This window comes from Bos indicus, chromosome 5, assembly GCF_029378745.1.
Source record: "Bos indicus isolate NIAB-ARS_2022 breed Sahiwal x Tharparkar chromosome 5, NIAB-ARS_B.indTharparkar_mat_pri_1.0, whole genome shotgun sequence".
In the NCBI taxonomy this organism is placed as follows: domain Eukaryota; kingdom Metazoa; phylum Chordata; class Mammalia; order Artiodactyla; family Bovidae; genus Bos; species Bos indicus.
The window spans coordinates 83,326,930-83,354,708 of record NC_091764.1 but is presented as its reverse complement, the minus strand read 5'-3'; the positions used below and the strand labels follow the sequence as shown (position 1 = coordinate 83,354,708).

Here is a 27,779-nt window from a genome sequence, read left to right as displayed (position 1 = left end):
ACCAAAAAGACTATCATAAGCCCCCATTTTACAACCACTAGATTGGCAAAAATTAGCAAGTCTGAAAAAATGAGTGCTGAAGAGGATGTGAATCAGTTATGGAAATGAAAATTGGTACAACCAGTTTAGAAAACGTGTTCTCACCTGGTAGTTACATTCCCAAGGAAATGTGCTCCAAAAGATACACAGTACCACACCCTAGCCATTTATATCAGCACTGATAGCAAAACAAACAGGCAAAAATTAAACAAAAACACTGCAATCAATCCAAATATCCACTGACAAGAAAATGGATCAGCAAACTGTCGTACATTCCCAGAATGGAATAAAATAAATGGAATAAATATGAAAGAACTAGAGCCTCACAGCAATACCCAAAAGCCTTGAGGAATTTCAGAAACATGATGTTGAGAGGGAAAAAAATGTCCTAGAAGACATGAAATGCAGTATTAAAAATGAGAGGTACCAGTTTACCAGTGGCCTCTGGAAAATGAAGCCGAAACACATACGTAGATACATGCTCTTCTTCAGTTTGCTGGGGGATTCACACGTCTTCATTACATTATTGTGCTTTATAATTTAAAGTGATGGTGTATATATTATTTCATACAAAGTCAATACTATATTTAAAGAAAAAATTCAATACATGTTAAATATCATGATAGTTTGCATGTCATGTTCTGTCATGCATGTTTGTTATCTCTTTCTACTAGATTATGAAAACCACAAGGACAAGGACTTGCCTTTTTTATTTTCTCCTTTTGGCTGATCATCAACTCCAACATCTAGTGCAAAAGCTGGCATACTAAGTACTCAATAAAAACTTTTGAATGAATGTATAAACCACTGATTCTGAATGAGAGAGCACTATTTACCAAAAAATAGTCACACTGAGTGCAGTCTTTTTAAGGACTGCAATATTTGATGTCTGTCATGCCTTACAACTTTGGAAGATATTTGAATTATATTTAAAATTACTTACATATTAAATATTTTCAATACACAAACTCATTAACTGTGCTTCCAGGTCAGAAAGAAGGAAGTTATGTTGGAATCCAAGAAGCAAAATATTAGCCTACCAAAAAGAAAAGGTGAACAATTCTAACATTCAGTCTGAAAAATTTGAAGGTAAAATGTTGATCAATGATTGTGATATGGTCTAATGCAAGAAAATACACTAATGTGCTAAAAGTCTAGTCCAAATTATTCCCTTGTCACCATACATCTAATGAAATAGGATTTTTGTATTTACTGAAAAACATTTGTATTTAGTGAAAAACATTCGTATTTACTGAAAAACCTTGATGCTATATCCAGTCAAGGCTATGGTTTTTTCCAGTAGTCATGTACAGATGTGAGAGTTGGACTATAAAGAAAGCTGAGCACCGAAGAATTGATGCTTTTGAAATATGGTGTTTGAGAAGACTGGAGAGCCCCTTGGACTGCCAAGGAGATCCAACCACTCCGACATAAAAGAGATCAGTCCTGAGTGTTCATTGGAAGGACTGATGTTGAAGCTGAAACTCCAATACTTTGGCCACTTGATGCGAACAGCTGACTCATTTGAAAATGAGTCACCTTGATGCTGGGAAAGATTGAGGGCAGGAGGAGAAGGGGACAACAGAGGATGAGATGGTTGGATGGCATCACCAACTCAATCGACATGAGTTTGGGTAAACTCTGGGAGTTGGTGATGGACAGGGAGGCCTGGCGTGCTGCGGTCCATGGGGTCGCAGAGAGTCGGACACGACTGAGTGACTCAACTGAACTGAACTGAATACATCATTGCAAGGATCTGACTGAGTAACATAATTCTTAATATTATGTAAGCGTGTCCCTTAAAAAGATACTATTTTCTTTTAAAAATATTATATTTGGTGTGCCGTAATTTATAAAAGATAAAATCAAAAATAATTTTTTCTAACTCATTTTCCCCTTATCAAATTAAAACCATTTTTTCTTAGTGTTTACTGTTATGACAATAAAAATTATGCAGGTCTAATTTTGATGGTTTCCTGCATCTAAGTGTCCATGAGACCATATATCTTGCCTATTTTAATATAAGCAAGCATCTGCTTATATGTCCCAACTATGTTCTAGAAGTTAACCATAATTTTCAAAGAATTCCACAATGAAACACTATGAGACAATGATTTAGAACTGGTAGAAACTAGGAATTCCATAAATATTCAACAACATTTTAAAGTACCAATACAATTATTACCAAAAGAAAAGAGATTTCAGTTCAAACAAACCTAAACATGCCTGAGCTGATTAAAAGACAAAGTGTCAAATGCCTACTTTAGGAAGAGACTTTTTCAGTCTTTGACTCAGCTTATTACAGTCTTTTGAACACTATTTTGAAAGTCATTTATTCCCTCTGGCATATACTATGGCAGAAAATTCACTATCTTATACATCCCAAACTGTTAACTGGAATTCAAGCCACTAAGAAAGTAACACTTTATGTCTGAAGTGAAGTGTTAGTCACTCAGTTGTGTCCCCACTCTTTGCAACCCCATGGTCTGTAGGCCACCAGGCTCCTCTGTCCATCCCATGGACTTCAGCCTGCCAGGCTCCTCTGTCCATGGAATTTTCCAGGCAAGAATACTGGCGTATATAGCTATTCTCTTCTCCAGGGGATCTTTTCAACCCAGGCATCAAACCCAGGTCTACTGAATTGAAGGCAGATTATTTACCATCTGAGCCACCAGGGTGTCTAGTAACATGCAAAGTACTTCTGCTGTTATGGAAGCCAAGCTGCTTGGCAGGGCTGGGGTGTAAGGATCTGCGTTATAGACACTTACACAGGCTCGTGAATCACCTGTCCAGTTAGTTTTGGAAAAGAACAAAGCAAAATATTTTCATGGTGAAAACGCAATCTTCAAAATTTTGACTTGAGGTAAATCAGCTACTTTCAATTAGTAACTTAAATAGGACATGGAAAAGAAAAATTTCAGTCAACTATATGTTGTTAGACAGTATATTGAAAAGCAGAGACATCACTTTGCCAACAAAGGTCCATATAGTCTAAGCTATGGTTTATCCAGTAGTCATGTATGGATGTGAGAGTTGGACCATAAAGAAGGCTGAGCACCAAAGAATTGATGCTCTCAAGCTCTGGTGTTGGAGAAGACTATTGAGAGTCCCCTGGACTGCAAGGAGATCAAACCAGTCAATTCTAAAGGAAATCAATCCTGAATATTCACTGGAAGAACTGATGCTAAAGTTGAAGCTCCAGTACTTTGGCAACCTGATGCAAAGAACCAACTCATTGGAAAAGACCCTGATGCTGGAAAAGACTGAAGGTAAGAGCAGAAGGGGATGACAGAGCAGGAGATGGTTGCATGGCATCACCAACTTAATGGGTTTGAGTTTGAGCAAGCTCTGGAAGTTGGTGAAGGACAGGGAAGCCTGGCGTGCTGCAGTCCATGGGGTTGCAAAGAGTCGGACATGACTGAATGACTGATCAACAATAGGTTGCTAATTTCACACTCCCAAATTCGGAAACAGTAAGTTGATGACTCTTTCTGTCTTCTTAATCTGTATGTGTGTGCATGAGAGTGTGCAAAATATCATTTTTATACTCATGGATATTAACATGTACATGTGTCCAACTCTTTGAGATTCTATGGACTATAGCCCATCAGGCACTTCTGTCCATGGGATTTTCCAGGCAAGAATACTGGGGTGGGTTGCCATGCCTTCCTCCAGAGGATCTTCCCAACCCAAGGATCGAACCCACATCTCCTGCATCACCTACACTGCAGGAGGATTTTTTACCTCTGAGTTACTGGAGAAGCCCATTAGTATGTATAAAAGGTATTGATCAATCTTTGAGGTATTAAAAGTCTTGTTTCTCCTGTGGGTATTGGCAGCATAGATTATTGAGTTGCCTTCAAAAAATAAAAAGGGCACAAACACATCTCCTGCTACATTTCTTAAAAAAAGAAAAAAATATAGATGTATATATATTTATTTATTTATTGGCTGCACTAGGTCTTAGTCGCAGCATGTGGAATCCAGTTCCCCTACCAGGGATCAAACCCAGGCCCCCTGCATGGGGAGCTCAGGGTCTTAGCCACTGAACCACCAAGAAGTCCCTTGTATTACATGGAATGATTTTTTTTTTTTTTCACAAGGATGTACTTATTGAAACCATATTTTTAGGAAGAATTAAAAACATTTCAATGATTCTAGCACACACATTTTCACCCAAACTTTAGGATTCCTGAATTACAGGTCAATCTAAAATTAATGGTATACCATACCTCAATTGGCAACATTTCCTTTTTCCCCCAGAGATACAACTCATGGCACATTAAAATTGACAAGAAAGAAAAAATATCTTTTAATTGAAATTCAACAAAGCCTCATAGTATCTGGTATCACTCACTATTACACCTACTTTCCAGTTCATATAAAGCAAGATGAAAATATACCAGAAATTTAGGGACTTAATCTTATAATCAAAGTAGTTGTCTTTAGTGTTTTCCCTTTTTTACTGCTACCTGTTCTATGCAATACTTCAATTCACCATCATCTTACATTTTGATGTCATATGCTCTGAATTGGGCCTACATTAAGATCAGTATACAAAATGAAAATATTGACAGAGATGAGGTATGCTTTACTTAGAGCACACCTCTAAGAGCAATAGAAAAGTAAGTAAAGGAGATGCATTTAAAATAATTTATGAAGCATGGACAATATTAAATTGCTCTCCTTTAAAATATTCACCCTTAGACCCCACTTCACCTCCACTAGGATGGCTAAAATAAAAAAAGAGAGACGATAACAAGTCTGTGAATGCAGAAAAATTGGGCCTCTTATACATTGTTGACCATAATAAAATCGTACAACCACTCTGGAAAACTGTTTTGCAGTTCCTAGAAATTAAACATATAGTTTCATATAACCCCAAATTCCACTCCTAGTCATGTGTAAAAGAAAAATAAACACATATGTCCACACAAACAGCTGTACCTGAATGTTGACAGCAGCATTATTCACAATAGCTAAGAAGCAAAACCCAAATGTCCATCCACGATAAATGGATAGACAAAATACATACAATGGAATATTATTTGGCCATAAAAAGGGGATGAAGTACTGATACAGGTAAACATGGATTGGCCTTGACAACATTATGCTAAGTGAAAGAAAGCATAAGACCACATAGTTTAAGATTGCATTTATATGAAAGTCTAGAAGATGCAAATCCACTGAGAGAGAAAGCAGATTAGGGGTTGACAGGGGGTGGGGTGGGGAATGGAGAGAAACTGCTAAGGGTATGGGGTTTCTTTTGGGGGTAATGAAAATGTTCTAAAAGTAGACAGTGAGTGTTGTTTGCAAATCTGTGAATATGCTAAAAACCACTGAACTGTATACTTCAGCAGGGTGAATTTTACAATGTATGAAAATTTTAGTAAGGCCATTAAAAATATAAAATATATACATTATATTAAAGAACTTCACTCTATCAATTATTTTAAAATGCTTATCTTAAAGAAAGTAATGTCAATTCTGTCCAAATTTTTGCTAATAAGCACCTGAGCCATCACTGCCATTTGCCACAAAGTTCTTGCATTTAAGTACATTTGTACAACAGATGTATCAAAAACAGCACATGTTTTGAATGTTACATCTGTTAGTAAAATACAGAGCAGCTCAAACTGCTAATTAAATATAAAATTGCATGTATCAATTAGGAGCCAATTTCTTGTTAAAACTATCTAATGTTTAAGGCACAATAAATTGAACTACCATCTAAGACTGCTTGTCTTGACCTGTGTGGGAAGGCGGCCCAGCGCACTGAATATAGGCTGGACAGTTTCCATGGATACCTCACACCATTTGAGGTGTAAGAAACTAAAATTTATAAACAACCTCAGGAAAAGCATGCTTCACAAAATATATTAGTTTAAAAATAATGATCTTCTTGAAGATGCTGGAATTAATTTTGTTGATAAGTGGATAAGGTTTTGGGGGGGGCATGAGGGAGGGTTTTAAGAGGACAGCTTTTAAGTTGAGTTAGAATTCACAGTAGAGGGAGAGACATATTCAAAAGGCTTTACATCATAAGGTTTACAGCAAACCTCAAGAGTTTTAAAGATATTTAGCTTTTATAGAAACCAACTCTATTGAATTATTCCAGCTGACTTTAATTAATCTGGCCACTGCATACTAATATGCTGATCTTTCCCAATAACTGTAATTACAACCAGGGTACTCCACCCACCATCCTTTTGCTCCTTCCCATGGAATAAGACTACACATTTTCCAGATGTAACATGAAAGCCACAATGTTATTCAACAATCATTTCAGAATGAAACAAAATAAAGCATGAGAAGAACACATGTATCTGTATGTGTATGGCTGAGTCCCTTTGATGTCCACCTGAAACTATCACAACATTGTTAAATGTGCTCTACTCCAATACAAAAGAAAAAGCTCAAAAGAGAGAAAAAATAAAAAATTGATAATGTTTTTATTTTATTATAATTTATTGTTTTATTTTTAAAATGTGTATTATTGGTTATTATTTTATTATTTTAATATGTATCATTATTTTTTAATTATTTTTAATTTTTTAAATAATTATTTTAAAAATAATACATTTTTTTAAAAGAAGAAAAAAACAGAACACATGAAGCTTTCAAAAGAGATATTTCCCAGTCCACTTTGCTGAGAAGACCTGACTCTACACCTGTTTGTTCATTTCTTTAAAATTTAGAGAAGAAGAATGACGAAGTCATAGCATCAGCTTTTTCCATGTCCCCAAAGCACTTCCCTTATTAAGCAATCAAATCAGTCCCAGAACTCAAGAGAGAACCAGCATGAAAACATGGATGTTTTCTTTGGACCACTTAGTCCTGTTATTACATGAGATACAGCATGAGTGTTTTAATAAAGGAGACAAATGAATCAGTACATTTTAATCAAAGTACACCAAATATTTAATTTTTATAACAGGACAGTTTCACAAATACCTCATTCGATGCTGATAACAAACTGACACAACACCTCATTTAGCAGCAAGAATCAACTCGGATGCATATGCTCTTCCCCAATATTTCTAGAAAACATGCATCTAATTTATTTTAAAATAAAGACAATGTTTTGAAAAATTAGAAAATATTCAATAAAAGTGTTGGGGCAGAAGCTGATGGTCAAAGAAAACAAAAAAGAATTCTACCCAGAAAAACACTCATATTAAATAGAACTCAGCTCGAATTAAGTTTTCTTGATTGTTGCCAACTCTATTCCCCTATTTCTTATTTACTATGGGGCTTCCCTGGTGACTCAGTGGTGAAGAACGCACTTGCCAATGCAGAAGACGTGGGTTTGATCCCTGGGACAGAAAGATCCCCTGGAGAAGGGACTGGCAACCCACTCCAGTATTCTTGCCTAGGAAATCTTATGGACAGAGGAGACTGGCAGGCTATAGTCCATGAGGTTGTAAAGGATTCCCACGCAACTTAGCAACCAAACAGCAGCAGCATCTTGATTCCCCTCAGTTCTTCCTGTGTTCTTACTTTGCTTCACCTGAGCTGTAATCAATTCCTTCCTTGCAGTCCCCTTTGCTTCTGGATATCTGTTTTCATCAGGAGACAAGATCTGTACAGTATTATCACCCCATCTGTGGTGCAGGAACAGGAGCCTTTGAATCTGCTGCTCCTCCCACCCTGCAGCATTCCACTGCTCCCTACCTTCACTAGCACCTGTCACCCTTCCGGTCTCAGCTTAAATATCACTTTCTCAGAAAAACCATCTTCTGGATGCTCCTCACCTAACCTGCAGTTACACACCTCCAGTTACACACTCTTAAAGAGCATTCAGATCCTCCTCAGAGTCATTAAGAAAGTAATTAATCCCTGCCCAACCTCATGGTTGGAATCTGTCTCTCGCTAAACTTTAAATTCTATGAGAGTGTAACAGATTGTTCAAGGCATTCTCAGGGCTTAGCAGACATTCAGTAAATTTTTGTAAATATATACCGTGTCATCCATTTCTTTTTCTATTTCCAAATACCTCTGCATTCTGTCATTTTCCTGATTTCCTAATAAAAAATTGTCCTTAGAATCAGATTGTTTTTCAAAATGACCTAAACAGCCATACTGTGAAATAAATATTCTTCATCCTAGGGTGAATAGAAAACAATCACTCTCAAGAACATGGGACCAAGGCATAAACACCTGTGTGACCATGTCTGGGACACGTGTGGGACGAATGCACACAACTGGAGAATGGTAAGGCAGAAGGGAATTTCCATACATCCACTTTAGCTGAAAATGAAGACTTGAAACCGAAGCCATTTCTGTCTTCCACTTTCACCCTTCAGCCCGCATTAGTTTCTTTAGCTCTGACCCCTCGACACCTTGCCACACGATCTTACCATTCACGGCACTAAAATCTCGTGCTCTGCAGCTTCTGTCACCTGGAACGACCTCCTGGTGCCTCTCTACCTCATTTACTCTTCACCTCATTTCAAAGTTCAGCCGCAAACGTCCCTCTGCCCATATTTCACCTCTCAATGAACATAGAAGGACACCAATTTTTAACTCTAAAGCACTCTAGCACACACTTTACAGGAAGACACTCTACAGTATCGTCATGAAGCAGAGTATACTGCATTTTCACCCAGGGGATCTCTTAGGTCTGGGAAAGGCATTTTCACCCTGCATTTTAAAAGCCCAAGCTTAAGTCAGAATTGATTCACTATGGTATTGTCATGATGTTAATATTTTTGTCCTTTGAAAATAAATCAATATAGTTGTTCCTTCTGGAAAACATAAAACATTTTATAAAAATCCACTGGCAAAGATAGCAGCAGCAGAGGGTGGGGCAAATTGAGAGAGTAGCATTGAAACATATACATTATCAAGTGTAAAATAGAGTGGGAAGTTGCTGTATAACATAGGGAGCTCAGTCTGGTGCTCTGTGATGACCTGGGGGGTGGGATATGTGGAAAGGAGGGTGAGGAGGGAGAGGACATATGTATACCCACGGCTGGTTCGTGTGGCTGTATGGCGGAAATCAACACAACATTGTTAAGCAATTATCTTTCAATGAAAAATAAAGTAAAGGGCTTCCCTGGTGGCTCAGTGGTAAAGAATCTGCCTGCCAAAGCAGGAGACATTGGTTCAATCCCTGATCTGGGAAGATCGCACATGCTCCGGAGCAACTAAGCCCGTGTGCCAGAACTATTGAGCCTGTGCTCCAGAGCCCAGAAGCCACAGCTACTGAAGCCGGCATGTCCTAGAGCCCATGCTCCACAACAAGAGAAGTCACAGCAATGAGAAGCCAGCGCACAGCAACTGGAAAGTAGCCCCCAAAGACCCAGCACAGGCAAAAGTAAAAAAATTAATAATAAATAAAAATAAATAAATAAAAGTTTTTAAAAAGATAGCAGCAGCCATCCCTGCCCTGATCAGAAAACTAAGATCACGTCATCTGGTCTCACCACTTCATGGCAAACAGATGGGGAAACAAAGGAAACAGTGAGAAACTTTATTTTGGGGGGCTCCAAAATCACTGCATATGGAGACTGCAGCCATGAAATTAAAAGATTTTTGCTCCTTGGAAGAAAAACTATGACCAACCTAGACAGCATATTAAAAAGCAGAGGGAGACATTACTTTGCCAACAAAGGTCTGTCTAGTCAAAGCTATGGTTTTTCCAGTAATCATGTATGGATATGACAGTTGGACTATAAAGAAAGCTGGGCACTGAAGAATTGATGCTTTTGAACTGTGGTGTTGAAGAAGACTCTTGAGAGACCCTTGGACTGCAAGGAGATCCAACCAGTCCATCCTAAAGGAAATCAGTCCTGAATATTCATTGGAAGGACTGATGCTGAAGCTGAAACTCCAATCCTTTGGCCACCTGATGTGAAGAACTGACTCACTGGAAAAGACCTTGATGGTGGGAAGGATTGAAGACAGGAGGAGAAGGGGACAACAGTGGATGAGATGGTTGAATGGAATCACCAACTCAAAGGACATGAGTTTGAGCAAGCTCCAGGAGTTGGTGAAGGACAGGGAAGCTTGGTGTGCTGCAGTCCATGGGGTTGCAAAGAGTCAGAAATGACTGTGCGACTGAACTGAACTGATCCCTGCCCTGTAAGTGTGACATTACCAGCTCAAGAGGAAAACACAGACATTCTGGTTTACTGGTAGGAGAGGCAGAGATTGGCCGGCTTTCACCAATCCTCTTCCTTTTCTTCTGGACATACAACTTGACTATGTTGCCCAGCTTTCTGTGCAGTTGGGTGGGGCCACGTGACTGAGCCTGAGCCAAATGAAAGGGAACAGAAGGAAGAGGTGTTGGGCCCACGCTGGAATCCTGCATCTTTCCTCTACGGTGTGCTCAGTTGCTCCAGTCGTGTTGGACTCTTTGTAACCCTATGGATTGTACCCTGCCAGGGTCCTCTGTCCACAGCATTCTCCAGGCAGGAATACTGGACCGGGTTGCCATACCCTCTTCCAGGGAATCTTCCCACCCCAGGGATCGAATCCATATCTGTAGCCTAAAGTAAAAAGTTATAGCAGCCAAAGAAGATGCAGGGTCAGGAGAAGGATGGAATCTAAGGCTCTATATTGCTTGGGAGCCACCCAGCCAGAACATCACATTGGGATTTTAACTTTCATTATGCAAAAGAATAAGCAAACAATTACTATACTAAGCCAGGGAAGCTTTGGGGTTTATCTGTTTCAACAGCTAGGGCTATCTTAACCAATACAGGCCAGCATGGGTTAGCCTGCATGGAGAATAACTGGTCTTGTCCCTGGAAGCCCCAGTTGTGACTCTTCCTAAGGCATTTTATCCAGACTCACCTCTGTCTGGAGAAACTGACTCTGAGCACAAGCTAGTCGTGAAGCTGCCATGAAAAGTCATCTGGGAATAAAATTTCATCCACATCAGAGTGATTCCCGGTTTCCCTTAACTTATCACAGCTTTCCCTCTTTCCACCATCTCTGCCTTCTCTCTCTTATCCAACTTTTCCATTGTCTCCAATAGCCATTACTACAATTCTCTCTCTCTCTCTCACATACACACACACACACACACACACACACATTTTTCCCATGTGGTTGATCCTGAAAAAAGGGAAATACAAAAGGAAAGTCAACTAACTTCAGGCCGCACACACATCATCTATTTCAAACTATCTAGTATTCAGCTATGTTTCCACCAACTTTGTTACCTGTCTGCTTTCATTTGTCCCATCTTTGAACCTCTGAAAACATCTCCCCTTTCATAGTGATAACTGAAGGCTTAATAAGACTCAGAAAGTATTAGAAATTCCTCAATTAAATATGTATTCCAAGAACAATATGATACTTCCAAACAACATAAACCAAGATTTGTCTTCATTTTTTCATTATTTTACCAACTATGGAAAAAGTATGAGCTAAATTTCTGAGAACAATCAGTTTTCACGTGAAAAGCTTCCAATTAACTTCACTTTTAAAAAGAGATAGGAAAAAAGCAAGAGTGAGGGAATGGAAATAGGGACAAATGAATTGAGGAATTGTACCAGCTGGAATTTGTATCAATTTAATTCAATAGCAAAGAATGAAGTGATTATTGCTATGTCTTCTAATGAAGTCCCAAAAAATGATTTACAAGAATATTTACTACAGTTACGATGTTTCTGGTCTTGAAATAAATCCACACAAAAGATATTCTTTTGTACTGGATCAATCAAGTTCCAGCCTGGCTAGAAGTGATGATAATTACTGGAAAGTAAATTGTTATGTTTTCGTCTGACTGCCTGTTACCTTGGCACATGTTATTTCTAATTTCGTCTGGAAATAACAGTACATCAAGCCATCTTGGGTGACTTACATAACCAACTACTATCATTTGAAAATTGTCAGCCCCAGTACCTTGCTACTGCATGCATAGTTACAGTGTTGGAACACTGATTCAGTTCATTTATTTTCTGTCATGGAGAATTGTTATTTTACAAGGCAAATTAATTCTAAAACTTAACCTTTCGTCTTTTTTTTTTTCAAACTTTAAGCTTTTTTTCACTGGGGTACAGTCGATTAACAATGTTGTGGTTGTTTCGGGTGAACAGCGAAGGGACTCAGCCATACATATACATGTATCCATTCTCCCCCCTCACCCTCCAATCCAGGCTGACACATAACACTGATTCACCTTTAATCTTAATTCAAGCCATTTAGGTTTGGTAACCAATGATAATCAAAAAGGAATAAGATTCAATGAACAGCTGATCTCAACTTTTCTTATTTTATCAATTAAAATTTGCACTTAAACTATGACTAACTCTTCATACAAAACATAATTATCTACTGCTGTCTGTATTTATAATAACTGGCTAAAACTGTATCCTTAAGTTAGACAATTATCCTTAAGTTAGAAAATTATTCTCCTAAATTCTGGACAGTTTAACAAATACAAAAAGTAATTTCTACCTCAGTACTCACTAACATATTTTGCACTATCGAAAAAAAAAAAAAAACCAAGAGACCTAAAAAAACAGCAAAAAAAGCAAGGTCCATAAAATCTTACTCAGATTGAGCCAATTTGGTCTGATACTAGCAAGAGAAGAAGAGAAATAGACAAAAGAACCTACAAGTTAAAAAAGGGAAAACTCTAGGGGAAAACACACACATACACACGCACACACACACAACAGAAGCTTCATATCATTTATTAAAGAATATAATTTTCCTGGACTATAAAAATACTAGCACCAAGTTCCAATACTAAAACCAATTTTTTAAAGAAGTGAAAGTCAAGAAACTGAAAAGCAACATCTCTCTCATTGTTTACAGTGACTTGTGGGGGGCAATTTGAACATTACTTTCAAATATGAACAGCACCTGTTAGAACTACTGTATTACCTGGGTAAACCATCAAAGCCCAATATTAAAATGCTAGTCTTTAAAAGCACATACTGACTTCCAGTACTATATGAAAGTGTTAGTCGCTCGGTTGTGTCTGACTCTTTGCGACCCCGTGGACTGTAGCCTTCCAGGCTCCTCTGTCTATGGGATTTCCCAGGCAAGAATACTTGAATGGGTAGCCATTTCCTTCTCCAGGGGATCTTCCTGATCCGTGGATCAAATCTGGGTCTCCTACATTCTTTACCACCTGAGACATCAGGGAAGCCTGTCTTTCAGTCTACGTCTGACTAATTAATCTAACATCATTATACTTCTGTGGAAATCAACGAACACAACAATGAAAGAAACAAAACCCTGAAAACTCCATTTTCAGCAGGAGGAGGAGACAGATACAGTCTCAAGGCTACAAAGGACTGTTGTCTGGCAGAAGCCACGCAGGATAAAGTGTCAGGAAGATGCATTAAAAGTGCTAAGGCCAAAAAGGAAAGGCAAAAATATACCCCCTGAAGTGATGGACCAAACACCCCCTCCAATCTACAAAAGCTACATTCCACATTTATCATTGGATTTCAGGATGAGAGTGAGGAAAAGCAGCGTGAGATGTGCCGAGGAACTGGAGTCGCCGTATTTATAAGATGGTTCTGTCTCTGTGGTGGCAGGAAAGTGCTTTTGGACCTCTAAGACCTCCTGTAAAGTATTTGATTGTATCAATAGAAAGAACATATAAAAAGGGACATGAAAGGATGGAAAAGGCGAAATGCAACAGCAAAACAAATCAATATATGTCACCCATATGAATTATACATACAGATTAAAATTGCTAACAAAATATTTCAACACACATTCTTTTAAGTTATAATGACATCACATCTATAAATGAACATAGCAGAGCAAAAAGAAATAATTCATAAAGAGACTATGGACAATATAATAGGAGATTAAACTATTTCTTCAGAAATGAGTAAATAATTTAAAGGGACACTACAGAAATCAGACACAGAAGACAGACAAGAAAAAGAAAACAAAATGGACATTAAGTAATTTCTTCAAAATTAAAAGCAAAAGTGAAAAAAACAGAAGATAGGGAATGAAAACAACACATACATAATCTAGAAGTATAAGGAAGCAAATCATAGAAGCAAAAGAGAATAAATACTTAAAGACAAAACAGAATTTTCCTAAATGTAAAGAAAACTTTAAGACTATAACGATAACAAAAAAGAAACTAGAGATTAGTTTTTAAACTCTGAAAACAAAAGACCTCCTGCATCTGGTAAATAATACACTCTCCTTAAACATTTGGGCCAGAGAGAGAATTCAAAGAAAATTGAAGAATTTCTAGAAAACAACAAGTAAATTCCTATACTGAGAGAGATGCTATAGGATATAAGTAAAGCAGTATTAGGAAAAAAAAAATTCATAGTCCTAAACCAGTCAGTCCTAAAGGACTGATGCTGAAGCTGAAACCCCAATACTTCAGCCACCTGATGCAAAGAACCGACTCATTGGAAAAGACCCTGATGCTGGGAAAGATTGAAGGGAGGTGAAGGGGACAACAGGATGAGATGGTTGGATGGCATCACCAACTCAATGGACATGAGTTTGAGTAAGCTCTGGGAGTTGGTTGGTGGACAGGGAAGCCTGGCATGCTGTGGTCCATTGGGTCGCCAAGAGTTGGACACAACTGAGTGACTGAACTGAACTGAAACCTTGGTACCAATGAAAGTAAATTAAATGTCATATCCCAAAATAAGAACTAGCAAAATTTAAGCCAGATAAAATTTTAAATATAGAAGTATAATGTAATGCATTAGAAATACAAACAGCACTAATAAACCTTTAAAAATTGCTTGGGAAAAATGAAAAGATTAATCATCTGACATAGTAAAGAAATAATATAAAACACTAAGTAATAAACTGCAAAGGGGAAATAAAGAAAAAATTTAATGATCATAAGTTTTTCTATGATCAGCATAATTTTCCATCTCTAACATTTTTCTTCAAAACCTGAATAAAATAATATTCTAGTAAAATATAATTCAACAGAGTTGAGCCAAAATGAAACAAAAAAAAAATCTAAAAGGTCCATTTCCATAAAAGAAATAGAGAAAAGCATCAAAGGAGCTAAACACCCAAAAAGTACCAACTCCAGAGAGTTTCACAGGAAAATTCTACCAAACTTTTCTTTTTGAACTTTTTATTTTGTATACTGAGGTATAGCTGATTAACAATGTTGTGATACTTTCAGGTAAAGAGTGAAAGGACTCTTTAGCCATACGTATACCTGTACCCATTCTCCCTCAAGCCTCTCCCCCATCCAGGCTGGCACATAACATTGAGCAGAAAACTCTACCAAAAAGAAGAGATTATTCCAGTGCTATCTGTTTCAGGAGAGGAAAACAAGAACAACTTCTAAATTCTTCTTATGAAGCAGTAAAAGTGATATAAAAACTTGAAGAATAGTGATCAACAATAATAAATATCTACAATTTTTTAGAAGTATCATTTTTTTGTGTGTATATGTGGGTGTGTTAACAATTCTATGACTCAGTGGACTCTGTTCCAGGAATACCAAGATGGCTCAATATTAAGAATACTAAGAAAACTATTAACAACATAGGAAATTAAAGGAAATATATTTACTATATTAAGTTTAAAAAGAAAAGTCATATGGTTGGTAATGCCCTATAGATGGTAAAAACCCACTTAGTAAAATTTAACCTCATTTCTGATCTTAAAAAATAAGCTCAATAAATGGTTAATTCTTTTAACAAAGTAATATACTTATCCCCAAATTCAACATCATGCTACATAGGAAATATTAGAAACACTGCCATTAAAGCCAGAAGCAGACAAAGATGTTCACTACTACCATTAATATTTAACACTGTGCTGAATGTACAAGCCAAAACAATTATCAGAGAGAAATGATTTTAGAGATAGAAAATTTGGAAACTATCAGTATTTGCAGATGATGTCATTTTATCCTGAGAACGCCAAAGAGAATAAAATTTAAAACTACTGAAAACAGTAAGAGAAGCCATTAAGGTAATGAGATTCTAAAACATGATGAAGCTTTTTATGTATGAATACAGTAAAATCAACAAGATATACTGTTAAGTAAAAAGACCAAGGTGCCAAAAAGTGGTATGAGAAGTAATATGGTAACAAAGATAAGCATAAGTATTTGCACACCATATGGTATCACTTATATGTAGAGTGTAAAAGATGACAAAAATGAATCTATCTCTGGAACAGAATCAGGGACACAGAGATCAGACAGGTGGTTGCCAAGGGGGAGGGGGTTGGGGGAGGGATGAAGTGGGAGGGTGGGGTTAGCAGAGGTAAGCTTTTACATGTAGAATGGATAAACAACAAGGTTCTACTATATACTGAAGTCGCTCAGTCATGTCCGACTTTTTGCGACCCCATGGACTGCAGCCCACCAGGCTCCTCCATCCATGGGATTCTCCAGGCAGGAGTACTGGAATGGGTTGCTATTTCCTTCTCCAGGGCGTCATTCTGACCCAGGAATCGAATCCAGGTCTCCCACATTGCAGACAGACACTTTACCCTCCGAGCCACCCGGGAAGCCCCACTATATAGCATAGAGAACTATATTCAATACCCTATGATAAGCTATAACGGAAAAGAATGTTTAAAAAACAATATGTATAGATACAGATATAGATATACACACATATGTATGAATAACTGAATCACTTTTCTGTACATCAGTAATTAACACAACATTGTAAATCAATTACACTTCAATAAAAAAGAATGAATATGTATTTGCATTTGCTTGTGAATGAATAAAGGCTGAATGTGTATATGCCTGCTCAACTGCTCAGTTGTGTTCGACTCTTTGCGACCCCAATGGACTGAAGTCCACCAGGTTCCTCTGTCCATGGGATTTCCCAGGCAAGAATACTGGAGTGGGTTGCCATTTCCTTCTCCAGGGGATCTTCCCAACCCAGGTATCAAACCTGGGTCTCCTGCATTATGGGCAGATTCTTTACCTCTGAGACACCAAGGAAGCCCTGAATAAGAAACAAATAACAGTGATTATCTGGTTGGATGGGAGGGTTTGAAGGTGAGAGGAATATCATTCTGTTTATATTTTTGTACCACATGGTATATTAACTGTTCAAAAAACTAAACTTCAAATAATTTTTAATTGAGAGAATTTTCCTAAGTTACTTAAAAGTCGAGCATGCCAGTTACTGAGCTTCCCTGGTGGCTCTGTGGTAAAGAACCCACCTGCCAATGAAGGAGACACAAGAGACACAGGTTTCATCCCTGGGTCGGGAAGATCCCCTGGAGAAGGAAATAGCAACTCACTCCAGTATTCTTGGCTGGAGAATCCCATGGACAGAGGAGCCTGGTGGGCTACAGTCCCATGGGGTTGCAAACAGTCAGACAAAACTGAGCGACTAAACAACACTAACAATGCCAGTTACTAAGCTATTGATTCTCAGCTCCAGATCAGCTCTTGTGATGCAGGGGCTGGGACTTAATAAACCTCATTTCTGCTTTGCTGGCTGAATTCAAACAAGGCTCTGCCAATAGGAGGCAGGAGAGAGTGTACAGGGCTGGAGGAAGAGACTCCTTCTTTCCTGTTGGCTTCCGGCAGACTTCCTGCTTTTGCTTCCTGTTCTTGTATGTGGCTTTCCAGTCACACATTATTCTGACGGGGGTGATTCCTGCCCACAGCTATACCTAATCTGGGCTTCTCAGCTGGCACTAGTGGTAAAGAACCTGCCTGCCAATGCAAGTAGATGTAGGAAACCTGGGTTTGACCCCTGGGTCAAGAAGATCCCCTGGAAGTGGGTACGGCAATCCACAGTATTTTTGCCTGGAGAATCCCATGGACAGAGGAGCCTGGCAGGCTTCAGTCCATAGGGTTGCTAAGAATTGGACATGACTGAAGGGACTTAGCACTCATACACACCTAACCCAGTCTGTAGTTTTTTCATCATGCCTTTCCACCCCAAAATCTGCTCCTAGTCTTTTCCACAGGACTCACAAATCTGATCCAGCCACATCAGTCCCCTCTGCTAAGTTTTTAAGTTTTAGTGATTCCCAATCACTTCCCCTTGCTCCTGCCCTAGGGGTGATAGCTGCTTCTAGAAGTTGCTTTCCATACCATACTTGAAGTGTGTTTTTATTTTAGCCTTTTACTTCTTCAATTCCTAATTAACAATTCTTCATATTAATCTATTAAAATAACCTGTGCCTTTTTCCTGACTCAAACCCAATTAATACACCAAGCAAATGTTTAAAACAAATTTTAAAGCACATACTACTTATGAACTTGATTAGATATTTGTGGAAATGGATCTTCTATAGGTTGATACAACTTTGGAAAACTATACAAGACAAGTCAGGCACTGGGGAGAATTAATTTAGGTAAGAAGTACAATTTCCTTTTAGAAAACCTGAATAAATTATTTCCTGGACCAAACACCATCACATTAATATAACAATATGAGTCACTGTGAAAGAATGGACATTAGAGACCCAGATTCTGCCCTTAAGTAGTTTCCTTTCCATGGTATAAATCCTCAGAAAGAAACTCCAGCTAACCAGCTTTCATAATGCTGATTTCATTTCTTACCTGAAGACATTTTTGTGAGATGGTGCATTTTCAACAGTGAAAAACTGACAATATGTGGTTCATTTGCCAAGAAAAGTTTAGTTGTGCACGACTGAAGTTCAGAAAACCATATCATACTTTATTATTATTTACTTTTTAAGTATAACACATGGAAAATTATGTCTATTAATTATGTAATACTAGTATTATGTAAAGTTTAATTAAAAATGCCTAATATATCTGCCAATCATATACTTGGTAAACCCATTGTGACAGCTGAATCATTAAAAATGTGTTTCTAGAAAGTACATATTCTGCAAAGTTGTCTGTATGCTGGCTATTAAGTTAGAACTGTCAAAATTTTTCAGATTCATTGCAGGCATTCAGAGCCCCATTCTGCGTCTATCCAAAGCCCAAACCATGATGTCTGGTCATGAAGCAGGTTTAGGTTCACATACTTAATTTGACTTTTGCAAACATCTGCCTTTAAGACAAATATTTGTGGTACAAAACCAGATGATCTTTGTAAAAAGGCAAGGTGGGGGATGGAGGAAGGAATGAGATAAAGGAAAGATGCTCATGGAGCCCCAGTCCCTGCAATGATGAGTCACACATCATCTTTTAAATATGCCAACAGGGAAAGGAAGAAAAGGACAATTATGGTAGGGCCAAGGGATGCATTAGTCCCTTTTTATTATTTTGCAAAGATGCAGCAGCAAGTTATATCCACTGATGAAAATGAGCCATCCTTCCAACACCAACTCATTAAACCAACTCTGAATTCACTCATTAACAAAGTTACACCCTAGCGTCAATTTAAGACCCGGAGGCTAGCTAGCCTTTTAAAAATGGATGCCATTTATTGAATTATATTTCCCACTATTTTCTTTTGACTATTATAAAATACTACTGTTAACCACAAAATATTTTGTGTCCATTTTGAAAAGATATATTTTCTATTAAAATTTTACCAAGAAACAAACAAAAAAAAGAACAACGTTTTTACAATTTGGTTTGTATAGATATATTCATATATATGGGCTTCCCTGGTGGCTCAGTGGTAAGAATCCACCTGCAATTTAGGAGATCCCTGGGTCGGGAAGATCCTCTGGAGTAGGCAATGGCAACCCACTCCGGTATTCCTGCCTGGGAAATCCCATGGACAGAGGAGCCTGGTGGACTACAGTCCATTGGGTAGAAAAAGAGTTGGACATGACTTACTGACTAAACAACAACAATAAGTACATGCACACATATCAGAAGGATAAACAGAGAAAAAATATATTTGAAATAGAGCATAGAGATGTTCTAATGCTATCTCTATAGTTCAGAACATTAAACAAGAAGTAGCTACCAACTCTTATCTTACATCAGAAGCACCTGGGAAGCTATTTTAAAATGACAAAATCTGAGACCTTCACTCTAGGCATAATAAAATAGGATTTCTTTGAAATATGGGCCAGTCTAGCCCTAGTCCATGGAACGGCATTTGAGGACCATTAATACACAGTGGGATGAGAATGCTTACGATCTGTTTTGGAACATCTATCCAGTCACCTCCTTGTAGTGTCAGCCTGGGCAGCTCATTGTACTCCTCTACCCATCAATTTTCCCTTTGCTTAATAAAAATAACAGTAGCAATACCTACTGCCAATGGTTTGAAAAATTAAACCAGTAGAAATACCTATGCCTGTTAAATCTCACAAAATTTAGATAATCTATCAAAAAGAAAAATTGTTAAAATCTGGGTTTTACTATGACATGTTAGAAAACAACTCTTAACAAATATCAACTTACACTAAAAGGCAGAATATTAAGTTGCAGTGAGCAAATCTGTGTCCTAAGGATTTCAAAGGTTAGGAGAGAAATAAAAGCTTTACCAACGGAAAAAGCTATAATGATGGTGGTTTTGCTGCCATCAGTTGAAGACCACCTTGCCTAAAACCACAAAGGAACTGTACTCTTTAATCCCCGTTTGATAGAACAAAATGGAAGCTCTCTGCATAGCATTTTGGCACCTTTTGTTTCAATTCAGTGTCCCAAACAATTCTAAAGAACTTTAAGTTCTTACCAGAGCTTTTGGTTGAAACCTTAAATTAAATCCCATTTGGAGGAAAATAAGGGTAAAAGAAAGTGGGAAAGTTAAGCTCACACCACTGATTTTGGTGGTTTCCCATTGGCCCTTTAAGCCCTTAGTACTATGATATTCCTGACCTTCCTTCCCAGTTTTCAATTTCTCAACATCTACTCAGACCTTCCCTCCTCCATCCCAGATCTTCTTTTGTGAAAAGATATCAGAAGTTTCAGCCAAACAATATGGGGTTAATTTCAGATAGATCCCAACTCCTTAAATTGATCATCTACAATTCACAAAGAAAATAAACTCACTCAGTATAAAAAGGCCACTGAATTTATAATTCAAAATTCTTCCTAATCAAAATTCCTTTGCCCACCCCCACCAAATTATCACTCTATCCATTTCTTTATTCTTACTCACAGATCATAGTGTAAACAAACAAACAAAACATAAAGAAAAAAATAAACACCACACAGGCAGTCTTTAAACTGATTCCTCAAAACAATAGCAAAATATATTTTAAATAAAATCTATTCCTAAGTGTCTGTAAGAAAATCTATTTTTTTTAGTCATGAGGGTTGGGTGTTTTCTCCCCATTATTTATCCAGGTTACATAATGCTTACACTCTGCTCTTCTGTGGCACAATGATATATATATATAATGCAAATATCCTTGCTGGAATTATGATGGCAATTTCTCAATTTATGTGGGGCTAATCAACCCATTTGCTTTCTACTGGAGAGCAGTAAAAGCTTATCTCATGCAGACTCACGGATCATTCAAAGCAATCTAATTGAATTTCAGGGCCAAGAGCATTGTACAACACGTGATGTGTCTCCAGTGGAGCACGGTGCCAGACACTGCAGGCGTTACATAATCCCATGCCGTCGTTGGCAGAGGACACCTCCTTAGCTGCCTCGTGGCTTGGCAGTCCATGCCTCCTCCAATCATGCCCTGCAGCTTTAATCTGCACAGGCTGTTCACATGGATGGTCACATGTTTTGAAACTTTCATAGCAGTGAATAATAACACAGGGACCATTTCCCTACTGGTAAGTAACAACAGTTCATTAAAATCAGTAGCACAGCACACAAGATTATACCAGGACAGAAGATACAACACTGCAGTTTCTCAGCAAGCAACAGAGAAAGCAAATGTGAAATATTCTACTTTTCATAGAATTAAGTGTAAATAGTAAGTGTGAGATAATAATAGTCTCTGCCCACGGTTTCTGCTAATGTTTGGTCTTTGACCCTGGTTTCCAGCAAAAAGCCCCTAAAACCCTTGTAATTTCCCGAGTAATAGGGTGATCTAACACAGAGCATCTAAATCTCTTAGAATTCCTGGGGGACAGGAGCATCTTTTGTTCCAATGAGGTAACTCCCGGTGGACTCCTGCTTGGGGGCTGGTCACCAGAAAGACCAAGTCACAATTAGAGGTCTGTAACTTTCAGTCCCCACCTCCATTCCCTGGAGAGGGAGAGGGGCTGGAAACAGCATTAGCCATCTATCATGCCTGCATGATGAAGGGTCCATAAAAAACCCTGAAGGACAGTATTGAGGCTTCCAGGTTGCTGAACACATGGAGGTGCTGGAAGAGGGCAGGAGAGCACCATTTCCCCTTTTCACATACTTGCCCTTCACACTCTTCCATCCCACTGCTCCTGAGTTCTATCCTTTTACGACAAATTTGTAATTTAGTCAGCAAACTGTCTTTCCTGAATTATGTAAGCCACTCTAGCAAATTATCAAACCTGAGGAGGGAGTCCTGGGAATCTCAAATTTATAGCTGGTCAGGGCTCCCCAGGTGGATCAAGTGGTAAAGAGTTCACCTGCCAATGCCGGAGAGGCAAGAGACATGGGTGCAATCCCTAGGGTGGTAAGATCCCCTAGAGGAGGAAATGGCAACCCATTCCAGTATTCTTGCCAGGAAAACCCCTTGGACAGAGGAGCCCAGTGGGCTACAGTTCATGGGATCACAAAGAGTCAGACATGACTGAGCACACACATGTACACATGCACACTCAGAAAGTGAACATAAAGTCGCTCAGTCATGTCAGAGTCTTTGCGATCCCATGGACTGTAGCCTGCCACGCTCCTCTGTCCATGGGATTCTCCAGGCAAGAATACTGGAGTTGGTTGCCATTTCCTTCTCTAAGGGATCTTCCCAACCCAGGGATGAAACCCGGATCTCCCGCACTGTAGGCAGACACTTTACCGTCTGAGCCACCAGGGAAGTCCTGCACACTCAGAAGCACAGGTAAAAACCTGGACTTGCTTTGGCATGTAAAGGAGGGAGCAAGCTTGTGGGACTAAGCCATGAACCTTTGGAATCTGATGCTGTCTCCTGGCAGAAAGTGCCAGGATTGGGTTAAATCATGCCCAGCTGGGGACGGAAAATTAGTAAAGGGCAGGGGGCAGGGAGACTTCTACATTTGGTGGTGGAAATGAAGTATGAGAGTAATAGTCAGCCCTTATCTGCAGGTTCTGCATCTGCCAATTCAACCAACCAAAGATTAAAAATATCTGGAAAACGCTTCAGAAAGTTCCAAAAAGCAAAGCTTAAATCTGCCACAGGCTGGCAACTGTCTACATGGCATTTACATTATATTTACAACTAGATACATGGAGTACAACCAAGTGTCAGACATGAGATGGGTATTCCTGAAAATGAGCTACAGGGCCTCCAATAAAGCCCCACCCTCATACACTTTATACTCGTTAGTTGATTTCCATGGATTGATTAGAATATGCACAATTTAAACATATTAAGTATATCTAGTTTTAAAGTAATATTATTAGATTTGAAAATACTGAGCTATCATATAAGCCTAGACATTTAACCTTTGCCTTTCTTCCATTTGACTAGTATTATGCCCTAATCTTAAAAAATTCTAAAACTGAGAGTGAAATATAATACACACTAAACAAAACCTTCAAACAAAGAATAAAATTCCATTCCTAAAACATATCTCCATTCAAGATCCTGAAACCAGGCTCCTGGTGATATCTCCAGACTTTTTTCTTTAACAAAAGAAAGCAGTTTAGTTTGTACCAGGGATGTCTAATTGAACTTTCTGTGATGGTGGAAATATTAGATGGAAAGGGTAAAAAAAGGAAACTGGAAAATGAAAACCAAGTACACAAACCATATTTTTTTCTTGCTCCAAGATATGTCTATAGGTCCATCAAACATTAAAATATTATCAAAATAAGTAACATAATACTACAGTAGCTAAAACTAAACAGACTATCAATTGTTAAAAACAATCACAAAACAGCAAAACTGTCAACAAAATGTGATCATGGTATTAAATATGCAACTAAATTCAGACAAAATTTGTTGATTTCATGTGATCTGAATAAATATTTATAATTATGAACTGATAACTCAAAAGATATGAGATGAAAAAAAACCCAGTAATTTATTTTATATACAATACGCTAGCGTTAAGTTTGGAGAAGGCAATGGCAACCCACTCCAGTACTCTTGCCTGGAGAAACCCTGAAGACGGAGGAGCCTGGTGGGCTACAATCCATGGGGTCGTGAAGAGCTGGACACAACTGAGCGACTTCACTTTCACTTTTCACTTTCATGCACTGGAGAAGGACACGGCAACCCACTCCAGTGTTCTTGCCTGGAGAATCCCAGGGACAGAGGAGCCTGGTGGGCTGCCGTCTATTGGGTTGCACAGAGTCAGACATGACTGACGCGACTTAGCAGCATCAGCAGCACCTTTAAATTAGACTTGACAGAGTCTCAAAGTGGAATAAATCACTTGTGAGATGGTGACACCTACTGATGAGTTGTGACACTGCAGCCCAGCTCTATAGGTCCATTTATCACGGTGAAGAGACAGAAAATTTCAAAAGATCTCAATACAAAACGTGAGTATCACTACCATGCGGACAAGGGGGTCAAGGAATGGAAAAGACGTGATACATATGTCCCTGTCAACCTTTCCAGTTTTAAAGCTTCCCAGGGTCCAAGTTTTGAAGCCCTTGATTGCATGATAACTCCCTTTTAATAGCTTTCAGTTTGGGATTTATGACAGACATATAAAGTCTACCCTTTTCAACTGAAAGAATCACAGAAACATATTTCATAAAATCTCAGATGGACAATTACAGTACTCTCCTATATGACAAGCATTTCTCACCAACAGGATCACAGAAGCATTAATCTTACAGTCATTCCTTGATCAAAAACCTTCATTCAGTAGCTTCAAGTTGATGCACTGCAATGTGAATTCTATTCCTATAGCTTTAAGACCTTCTATAAATTAGTTTTACTTTCAAATTTATATCCAAGTACAATTAAAAGAAAACTTGGCACCATATGACTGCAGCCTGCCAGGGTCCTCCATCCATGGAATTCTCCAGACCAGAATACTGGAGTGGGTAGCCATTTCCTTCTCCAGGGGATCTTCTCAATCCAGGAATTGAACTGGAGTCCCCTGCACTGGAGGTGGATTCTTTACCAGCTTCGATTCCTCGGTCAGGAAGATCCCCTGGAGAAGGAATAGGCTATTCACTCCAGTATTCTCAGCTGGTGGCTCAGCTGGTAAAGAATCCACCTGTAATGCGGGAGACCTGGGTTCGATCCCTGGATTAGGAAGATCCTCTGGAGAAGGGAAGAGCTACCCACTCCAGTATTCCGGCCTGGAGAATTCCACAGAGTGTATAGTCCATGGGGTTGCAAAGATTAGAACACGGCAGAGCGACTTTCACTTTCACTTTTCTTCACCAGCTGAGCTAATATAGAAGCCCTAACAGGAACAGTGCTGCTCTGGATAATCTGTTCACAAACCACGTTCTGAACTATCTGGCACTTTGCTCGCACTCTCGCCCAGACTGCAAGACCACTGTCTTTCTGCTCTGCTGGTATGAACTGCATTCTCTATTCATTTTACAAATGTTTACTGGATAATCCAAAACACAGTGATGTGTACTGCAGATACAGTAATGAACACAAAACACAAGAGTTTTATTCTCATGGAGTTATAGGACTATAGAGGGAGACACAATTAACAGGATAATATAATAGGAGACAACTGAGGGAAATTATTTTAGATGGGGTCATCAAAAAAAACAAACAAACAAAGGTATTTGAGCTAAGAATGTGACATCTGAGCTGAGACCTAAAGGATGAAAGGAAACAGGTGTGGTAACAGCCAGAGGATCAGCATGCTGGGCAGAAGGAATAGCAAATGCAAAACCTCTAAATAGTAAGAGATCCTTTTGTTTGAGGAACATAAAGGACATTATGTGGCTATCTTTATAGTAAAGTAAAAAAAGATGAAAAAGATGGCACAAGCTAGGTCATGTAGAGTCTTAGTTATTCAGGTAAGAAATGTAACTTTTCTTTTAAAGAGCAACAGAAAAACATCAAAGGATTTTAACAGAAGAATGGCATCATCTGATTACAACTATTATTCTACAGAAAAAAATGGACTGGGGGTTACAAACATGGGAAGCACAGAGATGAATTAGGTGATCACGGGGTAGTCCAGGCAGGAGATGATAATGTCGTCAGGAAATGTGCCCAAACCAGGGACCTGCAGGGCAAATAGAGAGCTGGGTGTGTTGAAGAAACATTATAGGTAAAATCAACTTGTTGATGCATGGCTGTGTGAATGACAGCAAAGAGGATCAAGAATGACACTTAAGGTTTTGGTTGAAGAGCTTGGTAGATGGTGATACTGCTTATTAATAAGTGGAATGCGGTGGAATGAAGTGTGAAAATGGGGCTTCCCTGGTGGCTCAGATGGCAAAGAGTCCACCTGCAACGCTGGAGACCTGGGTTCGATCCCTGGGTTTCTAAGATCCCCTGGAGAAGGAAATGGCAACCCTCTCCAGTATTCTTGCCTGGAGAAACCCCATTGACAGAGGAGCCTGGTGGGCTACATTCCACGGGGTCGCAAAGAGTCAGACACGACTGAGAGACTATGCACAGCACATAGTGTGAGAATGACTTGCTCCTTGGGATATTGAAGGACCAGCTAAAATTCTACCTCCCTCCTGAAATTTCCTAGGACCAAAAAAATCTCATTATAATCTATTCCTGCAAAGTTTGCAGTGACACTCATTTTTAGTGTCTCAAACTTTATGAATAATTCCTAGGAAATGGCTTGTAGCCATCCCAAACCTGTCAAAAATGACTTTGGTTCATGACTTCACATTCTGCCTCTAACGTCTATATAATTCACTTAGCAGGTAGCACAGACTTAATTCACGTTATTTACTTTTCACGTGGACTTGCCTGGCATGCACTCTACCCTAGGGCACAAACTTCCTGTGAGCAGATAATTGATACTTCCTGGTGCCTCAGAACTTGGCAGTGTTGTACTTTGTAGGAAGGAGGCTTTTGATAAGTGTGTGTCATCAACGATGAAGTGGCTAACAGTGGCGTCACATCCTGAGAATTCTATTAAACAATGTCCAACCAATCAGAATGGTTCTGATACGGTGGAATACTCAGCATTTTGAGCAATGGAAATGAAACCAGTATCTTTCAATTCAGGTTTACGGGTAAACGTCCAGAGAAAATCAGTTCCAAATATTCATTCTAGAGAAATTTTCTTTAGTCAGTCTAGACTAACACAGACCTATACTAGGGGTTCTCAAGCTCACAAAGAAAGGATGTAACATCAAAATTAGCAATTATATACAGCTTAGCAGTAGCACAGATTGAGGTACCCGTACTGATGGCATGTTATTAATCAATGTTTCTATGAAAAAAGAAAAAAGTTAAAACCTAGTATTCCCAATCTATAAAGCAAGGATACATATACCCCTGGAAAAGGAAATGGCAACCCACTCCAGTATTCTTTTCCAGAGAATCCCATGGACAGAGGAGCCTGGAGGGCTACAGTCCATTGGGTCACAAAGAGTCGGACATGACTGAGTGACTGAGCACATAAGTATACAGTATTTATGAGAACGTGAACTTAGCATGGATAAAGGCAATTAAAATTCATTATGTAATGAAATAAAATTCCCAATGGAGAAACAACAACAATAAATGGAGAAAGGTCAGTGGAAAAGTTCCTTTTTCCTCACCTCCTGTGCCCTGGGTGGAAGAATTCCTATTAGTGCCACTTTTGACCTATCTCTGCCAACTCACTTCCCCTGTAAAAATGGGAGCACCTGGCCCACTTTCACCATTACTATTCAACATAGTTTTGGAAGTTTTGGCCACAGCAATCAGAGCAGAAA

General features: G+C 38.7%; 1 protein-coding gene and 1 long non-coding RNA gene across 3 annotated transcripts in view; both read right to left on the bottom strand.

The window, feature by feature from the left end:
- The window catches only part of ITPR2 (inositol 1,4,5-trisphosphate receptor type 2), a 593,100-nt gene that overhangs the window by 203,730 nt on the left and 361,591 nt on the right, over positions 1-27,779 (bottom strand). The gene's annotated exons all lie outside the window — the stretch shown is intronic.
- Positions 65-27,779, bottom strand: part of LOC139182959 (uncharacterized) — a 54,426-nt gene continuing 26,711 nt past the window's right edge. The window contains exon 2 of the long non-coding RNA XR_011566459.1: positions 65-27,710. This is a non-coding gene — a long non-coding RNA (uncharacterized lncRNA). The remainder of the gene's footprint in view (positions 27,711-27,779) is intronic.